Genomic DNA, 19,458 nt, shown 5'->3' on the forward strand with positions numbered 1-19,458 from the left:
GTGCATGGTCAGAGCAGACCCATTCACTATGACATGCTCGCCACTTCCATCCATCTTTCAACAAATTTGGTTAGAAGTAGTACATTCCTCTCAATCCTCACTTTCCCTTTCAAGTGTAACTTCTAAATGGTGAAGAGGACTTGGCCAAAAAGCAAGGTGTCTGTCTTCAGCCCTTTTAATCTCATGCAGCTATATTGATACTGACAACAAGCAGTAATAGATACAGTCGTATTTGAACTCCATCAAAGTTTGCTTGAATCGTGGGTCAATGATACAGTAAATAATTGAAAAGAAACTGAATTAATCTTTGACTAAAAACTTATGTGATGTTCACTAATTAGTTTTCAGTAACAGTAATAAGTAGCTTTATTATTTTCCAACCTTAAAGAGAGTTGTGTTTGACTGAAGACTGCAAGTTCAAATAAAAATTTGCTATTAAATGTAATTTACTAATTTGAATACGATATCAATAGTAATTTTATAACATACCTGAGGCTGTTGCAACTTAGCAGGTTGTCCTATATAATAGCTTTGTGTGAATAAATAATCATCTCAGTGCACAGAAAGAGATAAGAAAGAGAGGGAGAGAGTTGAAAGAATTAGTGGGTGGTGCAAAAGTTGGCAGTCACTGTTCATGCTATGAGTGTTCAGGCTATTTTTATCATGGTCATCATCAGAATAATCCTGATTTATACTTTCTTCTTAGCTTTTCGTTCTTAGATTATACTTGATGGCTCTGCTCAGTAACCTCTATCTCACGATCTTTTATACTCATTTATAATGTGGAGCACAAAAAAACCTTTAGGTGAACTGGTGTATTAAATTCTTTCTTGTGTTGTCTACTCTAGTTTTCTTGTTCACAGTTTGTTATTAAGATTACAAGTGCAATTTAATTAACATGCTTCCTTGTATGAAGATTGCTTCAACCTTGGAGATACACCCAATTTTGATTGAAGACTGCTAGCTCAACTATAAATTTAGAAACAAATATAAATATAAAAACAAGCTCTCAGCACTTTCACATACTTTATCAAGATGTTTTGATCATGGATTAATGACATCAAGATTCTGATTATCACTTATAATATGCATTTTGTCTTTTACTTTTATAAAGTACAGACATGATTGGTTTAGAATAGATAACACGACTCTGGATTAGAACTGACTTGTGCAAACAGTAACCTTCATCTTCTAGGACACATGCTAAATTTTCTCAATATTCTTTATGAAAACATTACCAATTTCAGTAAATATAGAAATTAGCATTTCTTGAGTCACTATATCCAGTATGTTATTGTTAACTTTGTTTTGTTTTGTATATAGCATGTATCATTTGTGTATTTGTTCTAGTTATTTTATTTAACTATTGTTTATTTATCCTATATACTTCATCACTATCTCTTAGTTGGAGATAACTAAATACAACTTTCAAAAAAAAAAAAAAAAATTAACAGTATGTTTCATTACACAGATATGATGAAGTCAAAGTCTTGTAAGTGAATTTGATAAAGAAATTGAACAAAACCTATTGTACAGCCCTTTTATAAAATCAAAAACAGTGCAGGACCCATGACTTTCAGAAACAAATTTTCATGATCAGAATTGTCAAAACATAGAATAGATTACCTGCCTTGGTTGCTAGCTGCCAGAACACTGCATCCTTCAAAAATTCCATGTTTTCCAAAATTCATTGACACTAATCTAGACATATCTTAGCAACCTTTCCTTTATAGCCCTTTCGCTGTTCACTTTTCTATCCTTATGCATTGATTCTAATGTACTATGTATGTACTTTTGCCTGTCATTGCTTGTTTTCTCCATTTGACTTATTGCTAACTGTTATCTCTTCTTTTACACTTCCCTGTGTGTTGTTGTGTGTTGTGCAACTAAGCGCTGTATGCAGTTATTCATTATTTTATAGGTATGTATGTATGTATGTGTATATGTATGTATGTATGCATGTATGTATGTATGTATGTATGTATGTGTGCATACAAATCTGACCCTTTTGATCAAGTATTGATAGTGAGGTCACTACCACCACCACCAGCCATATTGAAAATTAAAGCATGAAATAAAACATAGTATTTTTTTGGATTTTTTAGCATGGGGGTAATTTCTGGATTAATACTTCTAAGTATAAACAAACTGATGATACAGCTATACTTTACAGAGGCAATCATTATATAAAGAAGGAGCTTCTACATGATCAATCAACTTGCAAGAAACAACTGTCAAATCTTTCTCAAATCAAACACACATCATCATCATCATCATCGTTTAACGTCTGCTTTCCATGCTAGCATGGGTTGGACGATTTGACTGAAGACTGGTGAATCAGATGGCTACACCAAGCCCCAATCTGATTTGGCAGAGTTTCTACAGCTTGATGCCCTTCCTAATGCCAACCACTCCGAGAGTGTAGTGGGTGCTTTTACGTACCACTAGCATGAAGGCCAGTCAGGCGGTACTGGCAACGGCCATGCTCAAAATAGTGTATTTTATGTGGCACCTTCACAGGAGCCTACATTGTACAATTTAGTCCTTCATAAACAAAATCACTGGATGGTTACTGCTGGAATACCGTTGGTAATCTATATGCTCATTCAGGATTGACCTGGTACTAAACAAGACAGACAATCAGGATCTTATAAAGAAGTGGCTGCTCAGCTGCTAGAAATTGCAGTCAAGCCTACCTCGGATTACACCTTATCATCTCTAAAAAAGAAAACAGATCCATTGAATAATAATATAGTTATAAATGCATGATGAGGAGTAGAAAAATGCATTTTGGTACTCGTGACTGGAATATCTTTGATCAGAGGCTTATTCTATCAAGCTTGACATGGAATTAACCTTGATTGAGCAAAGCTATGATGAAAGGCATTCCAACAGCTGTAATTAGCTCTTCTTTTATTCAGACATAATGTATCCAGGATTGCATTATCCAATATGCCATTCTCCTGGCTAACATGGTTTCTCCTTGTAATAATAATGATTTGTAACAGGAGCAAAAGATCATACTGAAATTTTATTTTGCGGGTAAAGATTTTCATTGTTTAACCCACCTGCCTGAGACTGAACTTCCTATTTTAAACTGATCTAAATTAAAACCTTCCATTTATATTTCAAACATCAGTTTAATAATGCTTCCAAATTTTGGCACAAGACCAGCAATTTTGGAAGAGGGGTTAGTTGATTACATCAACCCTGGTGCTCAACTGGTACTTGTTTTATCAAAAGGATCAATGGTAAAGTCAACCCAGGTGGAATTTGAACTTGAGAACATATAAATAGACAAAATGACACTAAGCAGTTTGCCAAGGATGCTAGCAATTCTGCCAGTCTGTGCCAGTTTAATAATGAAAATATTTTTTTACTAAATTCATCATTGTTGTTAAAATTAATTGAAACAGAGGCATTATATTTCAGCAGAAATGTGGTAACAAAAGTGTTAGATCAACCATAGATACTGAAAGGTAGTTATTTTATTGACTCCAGGATAGGTGAAAGTCAAAGTGACACTTATGTGGAATGATACCTAACTTTGGTAAAGCATCATCAATTTAGATGATGGTAGAAGCAATTAAACTCATTACGAAGTCACTTTGTAACCATGTGATATCAGGTTCAACTCTACTAGTAAGTGTCTTCTATTATAGTCTTGGACCAAAAGGCCAACCAATACCTTGTGAATGAATTTAGTAGATGAAAACTGTATGGAAGCCCTTTAGGTGCAGGAGTGGCTGCGTGGTAAGCAGCTTACTTACCAACCACATGGTTCCTGGTTCAATCCAGCTGCATAGCGCCTTGGGCATGTCTTCTACTATAGCTTCAGGCTGACCAAAGCCTTGTGAGTGGATTTGCTAGATGGAAACTGAAAGAAGCTCATCCCACATATATATATTTCATCTTGGGGAAGAGATGAAAGTCCACATGTACTGAATCTGGTGAATAGAGCAGGTACAGAAGCGATACCATGTTGTTTTTGGTGAGAAACTCATGAGGGAGGAGAGCTCAGTGACATGGTGCATTGGCGTCTTGAAGAATCCAATTCTTTGTGCTCCACAAATCCAGTCACTTTTGCCAAATGTCTTCCCTCAAACACTTCAAAATGCCGCAGCAGGACTCTTGATAGACGGTCTTGCACTGGGGGACCAAAATACTCGAGCCACAATAATTACAAGTAGAAACTTGAACTTGTATTCTGGATAGAATAACTGCAGATTTCTCAATAATTCAGCATAGATATTCTCTTTTGCACTACTTTTTAGCTTTGTGTTAACATCCACTGGGCAGCTAATTTCCACAACTGTGCACAGTTTCTCTTCTCTATCCCAAATCATTGTGCCATGTCTGTTGTGCTTACATTTTATTGAGGTCTTCAATGGGACATTCCACGATTATTCCGTTTTATTATGAGTGGCTATGACTTCTACTATACTGTGGGTTTTTATTCCTTTGTCCTCAGGGTTATCCTTCCGACGGATTTCATTATAGAGTGTCCTAGCTACAACATTATGTCTCATCAGTAGATAATACCATGATGACAGTTTCAGATAACTGCAACTGCTTAGGATGTGGGGGACATCTGTGTTAACTCCATAAAGCCTGCATCGGTTGTCATATTGTACTGCTTTTACTGCATCTCTATCCCTATTGTCCATATGTTTGTTTGTTTGTATGTATGTATGTATATATGTATGTATCTATGTATTTATATAAAGGCATTACTACAGAATAATGCCACTCACTAGACTTCCCAAATAAACACATTTTATAACCGAATGCAAGGAAAAGCAACTCTTAAAAAAACCCAGCCTTTTTTGAAAAAATAAACTCAACTATATATCGAACGATTTCACGATTACCAGAATAAAATCTAACTTTCGCTCGTCAGTATAGTACGGTAGTAATGCCCTTATATAAACGAATAATTATATTCTTGGGAATAGAAAATTCCCTTATGAATTTTTTACACACTAGCTTCCTGATAAAATTTTTGTAAAAGATTTTTATCCCATTATTGAATTTATTAATTAAATATGTATGTATGTATGTATGTATGAGTGTCTTTGAGTTTTGTCCTGCCATTACTTAACAACTAGTGTTGGTTTGTTTATATCCCCTATAACTTAGTGGTTCGTCAATAGAAACCAAAAGGATAAGACTCAGACATAAAATAAGCACTAGTGTTGATTTATTTGACTATAACATTCAAGACAGCAGTCCTAGGATGACTGCAGCCAAATGACTAAACCAAGTAAAAGAAAAACAAATAAAAGATATAAATAGAACCATAATAATAACAACAACAACAAAAACAACAAACAAACACAATCAGATCAACACTGGTTTCTGGGTTCAATGAAAAAGAATAAAATTGTGGTCACATAAACTTTCCCTGATCAACATTAAAATAATGAACTCTGACGGATAGAGAACCATTGCAAAGCAAAAATTCACTAATATTAATAGCAATATATAATCAATTGTCCACAACCACACATAGAATGGGTGTCTTGTGTCTGTAGTAGAAATCAATGTGTATGATAATCTAGAACGTTACAAATATTATTGAATGTATTATTTCATAGTAAAGATTTTTTTGCTGTTTTCTTTTCTTTTCTTTTTTATCTAACCCAAAATATTATGTGTATATCTGAATATTTTGTTTCCAAAAAACCAGCTTTTATGTAAAATTGAAGAATTTTATCAATAAAATCTTAAATGAAATGGAATCTTGTATCTGCAGCCAAACTAATCCAATTTTCAAAGTAACATAACAATAAAGAAATGGAAATACTGATACTTTACAGCATCCCTTGTCAAAACATTAATTCCACCAACACTTACCAATATATAAGCATATAATACAAATAACATTATAGACATAGCTCATGTGTTTTCTAAGATACTTTAAACATTATGATCTAGAAAAACAACTCTCAGACAGACTTATTTATAGCATATAATTAATATTAAATAAGGATAATTAGATTCTATAAACAACTTTCAAAACAAGTTCATTGTTGATTCTTTAAGTTACCTTTATTAACTTTACAAATGTTCACTGAACAACCATATTTATTATTTGTAGATATATGTGTGTGTATGTATGTGTGTTTGTGTTTGTGTGTATACTTATATAGACAGACAGACACACAAACATCCACACACACACACAGATACATATATATATATATATATGTATATGCATGTGTGTTTATATAAATATATATATATGTGCATACACACAGACACACATACACAAATATATATTACAAAAGTGTGGCTATAAGAAGTTTGTTTTATGACCACTTGATTCCAGTTTCAGTCCCACTGCTGACTAAAGCCTTGATAGTGAATTTGACAGACAGAAACTGAAAGAAGTCCATTATATATATAGGTGTCTTTCATATCTGGAAACAAATTGTTGTGAAGTGAGCCATACAGCTAGGTGATAATAAATTTTTATCAATGTGGTGACCCAGAATGGCCACAGTCTAATGACTGAATATATATATATATATATATATATATATATAAAATTTATTAATAAGGGTAGAAATTGATATTAATCAATTAAAACCAGTGGTCTAGCATATTAAAAGAATTAGAAGATTAAAATTATATTACATACAAAAATAAGAGGAATGACCAGCAAAAGTGGACTCCTATATGCTAGAAATAGATGCCGAATCATCTAACCACGAAAAATATGTTCTCAGTAAAAATTTAGCGACACAACAGACTGTAAAAGGGCAAGACAAATGAAAAAATACTAAATAAAAAAAAAAACATTAACCTACGTACCATGGTTTCACCTGTTAAAATTTACATAAGTAAATATCTGCAGGATCATCCACGTAGTCTGTCGATTTATAAAATATAGTTTCCAGAACTAGACACAAGACGTCCACCTGAAAGGGAGCACGTGTAGATTTCTACAAATTACATTCAGTGTATCGTTTCAAATGTCTTCAATCTGGCGCGCTAAGTCCGGAAATAACTCTGCAGTTAATAAATTTTTGCAGACACACATATGCACATACACACACACTGCTTGTCAAATTATTCGGCAGCTCTGTTTTTCCAAAATAGCAGAGTATTTATTCGTTAGAATCCTGATATTTTTTCCCCTGAATGATGGCAACATCTACGTGCATACACTGTAGTAAAATAAACCGGGTCCGCACAGATGTAAACAAACAGTGGCCATTTTCGTGAAACAGCAACAATTTTATCATCCTAAATTATTAGACAAATGCTCAATAAAAGTGTCATTATGGGTCAAAAACCTGATTTAACATCAAATGAGAAGTCCACCATCGTCTCAGAGCTTGGAAAAACAAAAAACGACATTGGAAATATCAACGATGTTGGGAAGAGATCATCGAACTGTAAAGAAATTTGTGAAGCCTTTTGTTGTTCGTTCGAGGGCTGATACAGGTAAATCGAGGGTTGTTTCCAGGAATACCCTGTCATGTATAACGGGGGAAGTTGCGAAGAACATGTGTCTGACTAGTCAAGTGTTTAAATGTTGTGGTAGGGAAGACATTTCGAAATCTACCAGGTGTCGCCTCCTAAAGCAGGTAGCCAAGAATGTAAAACCTGTTACAAGATCCCCTCTGAAAGCTGTTCATAAAGAAAATAGAGCCAACTGGGCAGAAGACTAGATGAAAATAGATTTTTCAAAAGTCCCCTTTACTGACGAATGCCGTGCTACGCTAATTGGGCCACATAGGTGGAGTAAAGGATAGGTTGCAATTAGCGGAAATCGTCCTCATCGTTTGAGACGCCAACAAATGTGAGGCGGATCATGATTTGGGCTGGCATCAACTGGAGACAAGTTGATTGTTCCTTGGAAAGTTCCAAACAGAATTAAGATGACATATAATGCCTATGTTGCGTTTTTGAAGGACAATTTTAAGCCATGGTTGAAGAAGCAGAATGTTTCATTAAAGAGAACGCTGGTATTCATGCAAGATAATCTTCCCTCCCATGCAGCTAAGAAATCTCTGGAATCCCTACAGCAAGTAGGCTTCTCTGAACATCGTTTGATGAAGTGGCCAGTGTGTTCACTCGACTTACACCGACTAAAAATCTACGGAGTGTTCTGAAGAGGAAGATATATCAAGATGGACGGCAGTTTTCAATGAAATATTCACTCTGGGAAGCTATTGTGGATGCTGCTGACAATATTACACTAGATGAAATAGTTACCTTAACAAATTAAATGGATAAAAACATCAGGGACGTTCTCCCATGTGGAAGATTATACACCCATCATTAAGAACTTTATGATCTAATATTTCCTGTATTATTTCCATTCAAACATATATTTATGTTCATTAATAAAGTCCGTTATGACTATATCTGTTGTTAAAAATTAATTGTTACATTAAATAAATGTTTATTTTTACATAATTAGCATTTTTATAAGACTTACCTAATAATTTGGGACGGTAAAAATTATGCTTATCAACAAAAATGGCCGTTGTTTCTTTACATATGGGTAGATCAGATTTATTTTAGTACAGTACATTCAGATGGTTGTTATCATCATGCAATGGGAAAATATCTGGATTCGAATGAATAAATACTCAGCTATTGCAAAGAAACTGAGCTACCTAATAGCTTGACATGCAGTGTATATACATATACATTATCATCATCATCATTTAATGTCCCACTTTTCATGCTGATATGGGCTGGACAGATTGATAAGTTGACAAGCCAGAGGTCTAGTGTCTACAGCTAGATGTCCTTCCTAATGCTGGGAGTTTTTTTACACAGCACCACCAGCACCAGTGAGGTCACCAAGCACTCACAGGATAAGATCCCATAACTGAGCAGGCTATAGACTAGAGCAATGAGAAACTATAACAAAAGGAGATGAGCATGTCTTGCTGAAGAGTTGAATACATGGCTTGCCCACCTGGAAAATGAAAGGGAGAGAGAGGGCGGGGGAGAAAGAAAGAAAGAAATGCAAAGTCCAAGTTCAATGTTCATTGCTTTGTTTACAATTGTTTCACTGATTTCTATTACACGATGGGATGGGAGGAGAAGGAAGGTGCAGTGTGGAGGGGAGGAGAGAGAAGGCAGATGGAGATGAGGGGAGGAGGAACAGGTGTAGGAACAAGAGAAGGGGAGCAGGTGGAGAAGAGGAGAATATGAAAGGATGGGGAGGAAGAGCAGGAGGAGCAGGAGGAGCAGGTGGAGGGGAGGAGAAGCAGGAGGATATATCTGAACTGCATACCAAATACTTAAGAAAATTAAAATACTTGACACATTATACCTTAAAAATTGAAAGTCATCAGGATTTTCTCTCAGAAATCACTTCCATCAAGAATCTACCATATATATCTATACCAACAAAATTCATTGAATTTGTCTCTCTTGTAATACCACCTGAGGTATTATTTCTATTTTTCTTCATCTATATTTTATCATATGCAAATATCTCCATAGCCCATCTATCCTATGATTATTATATATTACCATTACATTATTTTTCTCAATTCTCACACAGCTATCTTGATTTCTCTTATTAATATTCTTTACAAATACAGTCTGCTGATTAATTCCTAGACATTTTCTGAACCAATTAAAATTCATTCTCACTCTCAGATTAATCCCTAGATCATACTTATTTCTTACAACGTTGCAATTACTTTCCTTTCAACTCACTTTATACTGCTGATACTGTTTATGAAGTTCTCTGTCTACCTATTAGTTTAGCATGATATATCCTTTCATTACAGTTGAATTTATATATGAATAGAAGAGTGTGTGTGAGTTTATATCTGCGTATAACAATTTCAAATGCAAAGACCAGTAAACAGGAAATATTGAACATAAAAGATTTCAAATTACAAATACGAGTTAATTTAATGTTTCAGAAGTTGAAATAAATTTTATGTTTGGATTATGATGAAACCAAAGTTTACATACAAATTAAATTTTATCTGTGATCATTACATCTGTGTGGCTAAGCCAACAAAGGAAACTCTACTAGTTATATGACTAGTTTGAAAAACAATCAATTTCCATAAGCAAATGAGAGAAACGTCTATTTGGTCATTCAACAAACAAGAAATAGTAACTAAATCTTACTCAAATCTCCTTCAAGCACTTAAGAAAGAACACATCAGATAATGTTGTTTTATATACCCTATTTGAATAAGACAAGGTTTTCAGGGCTTGGCTGTCTGACTAACGGTTTAGTCTGTCAAAGCTAACTTGGTATTAAATAACAATAACAAAATCTCATCTAAATCCTCATGTACAACCTTTAAAAAGTTATGAAGTTAATATTTGATGCATTTCTCTTTGGAAAAAAAATTAAGAATGGGATGATAGATACAAGATGCATTCCTGAAGTCTTCAAATTTTTGTAGGAGAGACATTTATTAAATTCAAGAAAGTACAAAATTCTAATCTCCTTCAAAGTAGAATCCTCTGACTTGAATGCACTTGTTTTAGTACTCCAGCCACTTCATGAAGGCCCCATGGGAGCCCTCCAAAGTAAACATGTCTAGGGTCCTTGTCACAGCCTCCCTCATCTTCTCAATGTCTTCAAAACAGCTGCCCTTGAGGTTCTGCTCCAGCTTCAGAAACAACCAGAAGTCACAGAGCATAAGGGACAGTTTTGATGCCAATTTCTGTCAAGTAGCTGATTGCCAGGATGGAATTATAGACTGGTGCATAAAATCTCTTCCTGAGCTCTCTCAGAACCTCCAGAAAGTACTCTTCATTGACTATCTGACCAGTGGGAACCAGTGGATGTAGCTGATATACTTGTTGGAAAAGTGGATAATTGTAAACTTCCTAGTTGACTTGCTTTGACTGGCCTCTTGTACCAGCAAGAAAGCAGATGCTTAACTCATACAAGTTAATCCATAAGCAGACTGGAGCAGTTCATAAGTTTCTGTAGCATTTTTGCCCAGTTTAACACAAAATTTTATAGCATAGCAAGCTTTCAAAGTGCCTTCACATTCCAACTGCATTTTGCAAACTAGTCAGCTGTGACAACCAGTGTTTAATAGGATATGTTGAAAGTGCTGTTACAGCTGTTTCTTCAATCTGAAATAACAAAAGTTGGCTGGTCAGCTTGCTAGATGTATAGTAATGATATACTAAAATATAGTAATGATATACTAAAATTACAATAATCTAGGACTGATATAACTGCATCTCCTAAATGCATCTCAAAACTTCTTGAATGCACCTCCATTGGTCTGCTGGATCAAAGCTGACCAGGAATTAAATGAGAACATGTTTGTTGTGGGTGTGCTATTCACAGTTTTAGGTCTGATCATGAAAGATATATATTTCAAAGACGATTGAGGAATTTTTTTTTTTGAGATGATTTATTCACCATTTCACAAGACATTTTCTCACTAGAAAACAGCAATAAACTTTAATGGTGTATTTTTTCCTAAAATAGAATTTACAAATCAAACAAAAATATACAAATTACATCTTAAATTACTGGCGTGTTAACAGTGTTTGGCAGTACATTATAGTAACAAAATTATATCTTTGTAGAAATATATTTCATGTTAACCACCATTTTACAGTTAACTTTGATTTTACACTGTTGTTTCTGTTGCTTATGTTGTTGATGTTGTTATTATTGTTGTTTAATGTTAAGTGAGCTCTAATCCAACAGACCTATAACCAAAGAAATTCCAGTCATGACCACCTCATAGTTTTATACATCGGGATGATCTATAATATTCTCCATTATTATCATTGTCATTTTTTACCTCTGCTTTTTCCATGCTGTCATGGGTTGAACATGACTTATTGAGGGAGCATTCTTGTTAAGTGCTAAGTAAGCTCTAATCCAATATAACTATGACCAAAACATTCCAACCATAACTACCTCATAATTTGCCCAATTTATGCTCCACTATTATCATCATGTTTTGCATGTTTTTTTCTATACTGTCATGTGTTAAACATGAGTTATTGAGGTAGTATTCTTATGGTTAGATAGTCCTATAGACCCTAACACTTAATTGTTCTTCAGATACGGTATTTCAATTTACACATTGAAGCTGAGATATAAACGAGCATCAAAGTTGCTCATACTGCATTACTGCATGGACGCAAATTATTACAAGCATCATCATCATCACCATCATCATCATCATCATCATTTAACGTCCATTGTCCATGCTGGCATGCGTTGTTCAGTTTGATCAGGACTTGCAGGCTGGAAGGCTGCACCAAACTCCAGTCTGATTCGGCATGGTTTCTATGGCTGGATGCCCTTCTTAATGCCAACCACTTCAAGAATGTAATGGGTACTTTTAAGTGCCACCAGCATGGATGCCATTTGTGTGAATCCAGTATCTGCCATGACTGCAATTTTACTTGGCTTGATGGGTCTTCTTCTCAAGCACGACATAATGCCAAAGGTCTTGGTCATTGACTCTGTGAGGCCCAACACTCGAAAGGAACTTTACACATACTACTGGCATCAGCCACTCTGCCTCTATGAGGCATAATGCTTGAAAGGTGCCTTTTACGTGCCACCAGCATAGGTGCCAGTTATGTGACACCAGCATCAGCTACGACTACAATTTCATTTGGCTTGACAGGTCTTCTCAAGCATAACATATTGACAATGGCCTCGGTCACTAGTCATTGCTTCTATGAGGCCCAAAGTTTGAAAATCATGCTTCACTACCTCGTCCCATGTCCTTCTGGGTCTACCTCTACCACAGATTCCCTCCACAGTTAGAGATTGGCACTTCTTTACACAGTTGCTCTCGTCCATACGCATCCCATGACCATACCAGTGCAGTTGTCTCTCTTGCATACCACATCTGATGATTCTTATGCCCAACTTTTCTCTCAAAATGCTTACACTCTGTTGAACATGTACACTGTTACATATCTATTTATATTAGGCTTCTGTGTAGCTTCCATTTACAAAATTCCACTCAAAAGATATTGGTTAACACAAAACTATAGAAAAAGGCTCTTGACGAAGTTGTCATTCAGTGGTATGGAACCTGAAACCATATGGTAGGAAAGTGAGTTCACACTCATAAAGCTATACTTACACCTCTTTTTAATTTAGGCTACGACTTCAAGTAAAACAAGTGGTTATGTCTTGCAGTTTGAACAGCCTCCTTGAATTATATGGCGTCAGTATTGAAAGTGGACTTTATATGAGGTGGTTTAATCTGTACAGCTGGTAACTGACCAAATTATGTATTTATTATAAGGAACAAAAGCTACCCAAGCTAGTTGACTATCCCATTAGAATAGGCATTCATTAATAATTTTTAAGACATTCTATATGTAAAGGCTTTTAGCATAATACATCAAGTATTTTCTATTATTTTACTTCCCCATTTTTACTTTTAACTTATAATCTGAATCATTTAATGAGATAAATTGTAGAATTAGGTGACACCATCTCCTCTAGAGCTTTAGCAAACTTCTTAAAAGTTATGAAAACTCTCCTATTGGTTGTCAGTTTCCATGGGTTGAATAGCTGTACAATTTTTTCTTTTATATTTATTTATTTTACCACCTACAACATCAAGGACAACAGTTTTATAGCTTAATAATGCAATTCAACTTATCATAAACCTTTATAAACCAAGAAAAAAAATGTAGATGGCTTTATTAAAGGCCTTTCTATCTTGCTTAAAATATTTCAACCTATTAATATCAGAGGTAGAGTAGCACTCTACTTCTAAGTTTATCTTCCAATTAATCTTTATCAAAAACACTATTTTCTTTTTCTTACATCTACTTCTTTTTTAACTCTAAAATACTTTTTCTATAAGTTACATCTAGTTCTAGTTCATCTAGTTTTCATCCAAGTCCAACTTAGCCATAAAATTCCAGAATAAAGCATTTCTTGCATAATTTTATTTCTAAGCATTTAAAAAATTTGCCTTTTTTCTCTTTTTAATGCTAGAGGATCAATATGCTTAGTATGAATCATCTGTAAAGTTAGAAATTTTATGAAAGAGATTGAATATTATTAGTTTCGCAACTCAGAATTTTCACTTCAACCAATAATATCATGCTTTAATTTATTTTATTCAACTAGTATATATGACTAGTTATACTGAAGTCCAAAAGTCCATAATAAAATTCTTCATAAAAGCATTCTGTTTAGACATTCAAAATTTAGTTGTATTTCTTCTGATTTTAATCATTCAGATATTAGACTTGAAACAGCAACTGGTACTGCAGCTGCTGTTGTTGTTATTGCTGTGGTTAAGTAGCTGAGGTCACGTTTGTTGAAACAGAGTTATAACATGAAGTAGACTAAATAAAATTTTGGTCAAATATATCTGTCTGTTATGGCCTCTACATTGTGAACTTTTCTGTCTTTCTGTCTGGATATGTGTAATGATTGCAGTGGCAACAAAAAGAACTCAATCAATATTAAATAGTGTCTTTGCATATATATTTGATTTTTAATATTTAAATATTTTGATATTGATATTGAGAAAATCAAAAAGTATTGAATGACTTTTGTATGGAGGTGCTAAAAAGCCAACAATGTTTATGTATTTAACTGCAGCATTACCCCATGTATGTGAGCAGCAATTTAATGTGAGTTTCACTTGAATATTGTTAATGTTCAGTATGAAATATTTTCTATCATGAATAGAGGTCTAGGTTTTTGGTGTTCTCCAATAGTGAATAGCAATTAACATACTTTGCTAAAACATGTTAAGAATAGACATGTACATCATCATTTTTATTCTTGCTGTTTTATATTCTTGTGATAATTTATTATTTACTTGGGAGACAACAGGTGGAATCAGCAAATAATTTGTTGGCTGAATTCTTTAAACAAGAATGGACATTCTTGTTTAAACCAGTTATCTGGAGGTAGCTTTGACTGATGTAGCAGAATTAGATCAAAACACTGGTGTTTCAAAGTTTCCCTCATTATTAAATCAAATAGGATATCTGCATACATTGTCTGGAAAGAAAAGATATTTTCCAAAAGTAAACTACAGCAGTAAATAACATTTATACACACTCACACGTGTGAGTGTGTGTGTGTGTGTGTGTGTGTGTGTGTATATATATATATACAAACACACGCACACACACACACTATCTATCTATTTATCTATCCATATGTGTGTGTGTTTGTGTGTGTAACCCGGCATCCGGCAACAAGAAGGAACAACTACATAACAGCTACCGTCCCAATCACTGCAATCATTTTTTAGATCCAATACGCAAACACAAAGACACAAGATATCACCAAACAAACAGGAGGAACAAAAAGTGATAAAAATGATCAATGTAACTCACAAAGAACTAACAGCAAACCAAATCAACATACTCTCCAAAGGGCTCAAGTTTGCACCCACCCCACAACGCCCCAACTACGACGAAATGAAAGAAGACATTGTGGAATTCTGTAGAAAATTACGACTTGCTGAGGAGCTATACAACAGATACAATGAGGATGAATCATTGGTCCGAAATAGAAGTAACTACACCCCCTCAAAAGGTAAGAACAAAACTCTTGATCATTTCTGTGAACACATCTCGAATTACCCATACCAACATATACACAAACAAAAACACAAACCAAGCTTCAGCAAAAAAGGAATGGGCTGAGCTGAACAAATTAAAAAAATGATAAAACAATAACAAAGTGGCTGATAAAGAGAGTGAGTTGTTTTAATGGACACGGCATACTATATAACTCTATTACTATCCATATTGGAAGACACAACATATTCTGAAAAGGTCCAACTCTACAGTCAGAAGAAAATAATGAGAGACCTAAAATCCATATTCAACCTATACAGAGAAGGGCTCACCGACAAAGAATATGACTATATGACCAATTTCAAAAGTAAAACCAGTCAATTCTACGGTATTCCTGAGATACACAAAAGTGAGAAAATAAGTAATGCTTGCCACAGACATAATAATCAATGTCCCTACTCCTAATGACCTCAAATTGAGACCTATAATAGCAGGTCCTGCATGTGAAACCCACCACCTCAGTAACTTTTTAGATACCCTCTTAAAACCATTCCTCAAGCATGTCAAAAGCTACACAAGGGACGACCTGGATATGCTCAATCACCTTCCTGAAACAATAAATAAAAACATCCTACTAGTATCCTTTGATGTAGTCAACCTCTATTCCAATATCCCCCACAACCTTGGAATAGTGGCAATTCAGTTCTGGCTAGAGAAGAACACCAATGAATTCCCACATCACATCACAAAAGAATTTGTGATAGAAGGGCTAAAATTCATCTTGAAGAAGAACTGACAACTTCTGTCGACAAAAATTGGGGACTGTGATGGGTACGAGAATGGCCCCTCCTTTGCTAACCTTGTCATGGGATATCTAGAAATTAGTCTTTATCATAAGGTTCAAGGAAAATATGGCAGTCCATTTTCCCGCTACATAGAAACTAACTGGAAGAGATACCTGGATGACTGTTTCATTTGTTGGTATGAAAGTATAGAGAGACTTAAAGAATTCCAAGCACTTATAAATGGACTTGACATAAACATTCAATTCACAATGGAATATAGCTATCAGTAACTTCCCTTCCTCAATATCCTCATTAAGAAATCTAACAACATAATAGAAACAGATATATACTATAAGCTCACGGACTCCAAGCAATATCTACTGTTCAACTCATGCCACCCCAGACATACCAGAGTGAATATCTCCTTCAACCTAGCAAAAGTCCGACCATACATCTCCACACACAACCCTCTAAACAATGAAGCCTTCAACACCATCCTTCAAAACATTCCCCTGCTAAAAAAGGACTGCAGAATGAACTTAATCCTCCAAATACTCACCATCATAAAAGGCAAGAGACAGCCCAAATCTATGAAAAGTCTCCTAACACAAGCCCAAATATGCCCAGCAACAACAACACTGAAGCTGTCAGTAAAAAAATGCGGAAGACACAACTGTGGGATATGAGTCAATTTAATTGAGGGATCAGAGTTTTCCTTCAAACAGGGACAATGTTTCACAGTGAAAATCAGCTTCACATGTACTTTGGAGAATCTGATATATGCACCAACCTGCTCTGGGTGTCAAGAGCAATACATAGGCCAAACAAAATACATTCTACGTCAAAGGATGGCTCTGCACAGATCCCAGATCAAAATTCCCAAAAACAGAAAAATAGCATTCAGCCAACACATTGACATTAGTGCCAATAACAAAAATCCAAGCTTCACAATTTTTCTCCTCTACCAATTCAGGGACGATACAGCCTGTAGCCAACGAATTAGTAAAGAGACTCTCTTTATTAGAAAATACAGACCCCTTTTGAACGCATCTACAACAAATGATATATCTATCACGGCCTTAGAATAATACATACAAATATTAAAAATGATACATTCAAAAGACACCCAAGAATTTATTAAAAACAGTCCCAATCACTGCTATAATCCACAACGAGCTACTTTTAGATCACTTGACCATTTAACATCTTACTACTATCATACCATCCCGCATTCCCTTATTCTCTCTTCTGCTCTTTCTCCCTCTTCCTCTCTGCCACCTCCTTCCTTACTTTACTACTACTGCTTTTTAGAATAACACCTACGCAAATATTACAAACAATACATTCAAAAGAGATATCTCAATAATTCAATCACTACTACCATCCACAACAAGTCACTTTCAGGGCATTTGACCATTTAACATCCTACTACTATCATAGCACTCCCACATTATTATTCTTCTCCTTCTCCTTCTTCTCTGCCAAGAATTCACAACGACTTCAAACCCACAAGAGTAAACCTGAGAGACAGAGACAGGCAGAAACAAGGAAAATGCCCCTTGTATTTGAATACTATGCAAATTTTCTTTCAAAAACTTTTCATTTAAGTTTTCCAAAATTTAATTGTTTTCTATGCTTACAGTTGAAGAAGTTTCAATGACTGAAATTTGTACTGAAATGTTTTTTTATAAAATTATTTTAGCATTTTCTACCTTGACTTTTTTTCCATCACTTGTTCTACTATACACTTGTCTGCAATTACTCATTACATCCTGTTATAACTGTCTCTCTGCTGTTAATGACTCTCTTTATCACTTCAAGCACCATCTCTTTCATTTCTCACTTCTGCATCTGATCAGTTTTTCTACCTCATTCGTCCTCTACCCTCATTCTCAGCCCTACTCATTTTATTGGTTATGTTACCTAATAAGAAAACAATTAACAATGATGAGAACTCCTTTTCATCTTCCCAGATAAAACACACTGAATACATACTGTAACATGATTAGTAATTGAAAAGAGAAGAAGCAAAATTCAGATGTATGTTTAGTTTGGTCTTGACAAGTTTTCTGGTGTTGGTCCCATGATAAACTGCATTCAATCCCTTCTGTAATACAGCTGGTGTTAGCAAAGGTATTTAGGCATAGAAACTATGCCAATATAAAATGCATCAGAGAGATGTGGTCTCAAGTCTTGGAGCAATACTAACCACAGCACCATGGAAAGTGGTTGTAAATTATGATGGTAATAATGATGATGAGGAGGAGGAAGAGGAGGTGGTGATGGTGGAGGAGGATATTCATACATATCTAATTTATATATACATTCATATGCACATACACACACACACACACACATACAACACCCAGGTCGTAATGCCAGTACAGGATATTAGCAACAATACATGGGGGTGTATATTATATATAATTAAGTAGTGGGGATAAAAATCGTCTTGACCATTAAATTTGTAGCAACTCCATAAATATCAGGCTAACAGGATATTCCAAATCAATGCATAACTGTTCTAAATCAATCAAGTGATTAATATAGCAGTCTTTGCAAAGTTAAGCATTGTGTAATGACCCCCAGGTATCCTATAAATCCATTTATGCATCAAAGTTTTAATTGCAACATATTACAGTGCATCATGTAGCAAAGAAACAAGAATAGACTGCACAAAATATTATTACACTCATTTTAATAGCGTGGTCATTTATTCAACAATTGTACACTATTACATAACTTTTCATTATTAATTAACCACACTATTTCGTCAGATAATATCTGCCTTCTTGTGAGTGAAATCAGATGAAGCTATGAGGGTAATCAAATTTGTAAAAGGTTTATTTAGCCAGAGGGGAAGCAGATAAGGAAAGATTTGCCAATGTTCTGCGCCGTGAGGACCAAAGACTCGAGGTATTTCGTGTTGCAAGACAGTGTAGGAGAGAGAATAGTGATGTTGTAGGAGAGAAATGTGTTCGCATGGATGATGGTACGCTTGCATTAAATGAGGATGCAAAGAAAGAGGTCTGGAGATGCCACTACGATAGATTGCTTAATAAAGAGAATGAATGGGAGAAAGAGAGCCTGCCTTATGTCGACCCAATAGAGGGACCAGCTATCCGAGTTGATAGTACCAGGGTAGATAAAGCAATTAAGAGTATGAAGACTG

The sequence above is a fragment of the Octopus bimaculoides genome, chromosome 3 (assembly GCF_001194135.2).
Source record: "Octopus bimaculoides isolate UCB-OBI-ISO-001 chromosome 3, ASM119413v2, whole genome shotgun sequence".
Lineage (NCBI taxonomy): Eukaryota > Metazoa > Mollusca > Cephalopoda > Octopoda > Octopodidae > Octopus > Octopus bimaculoides.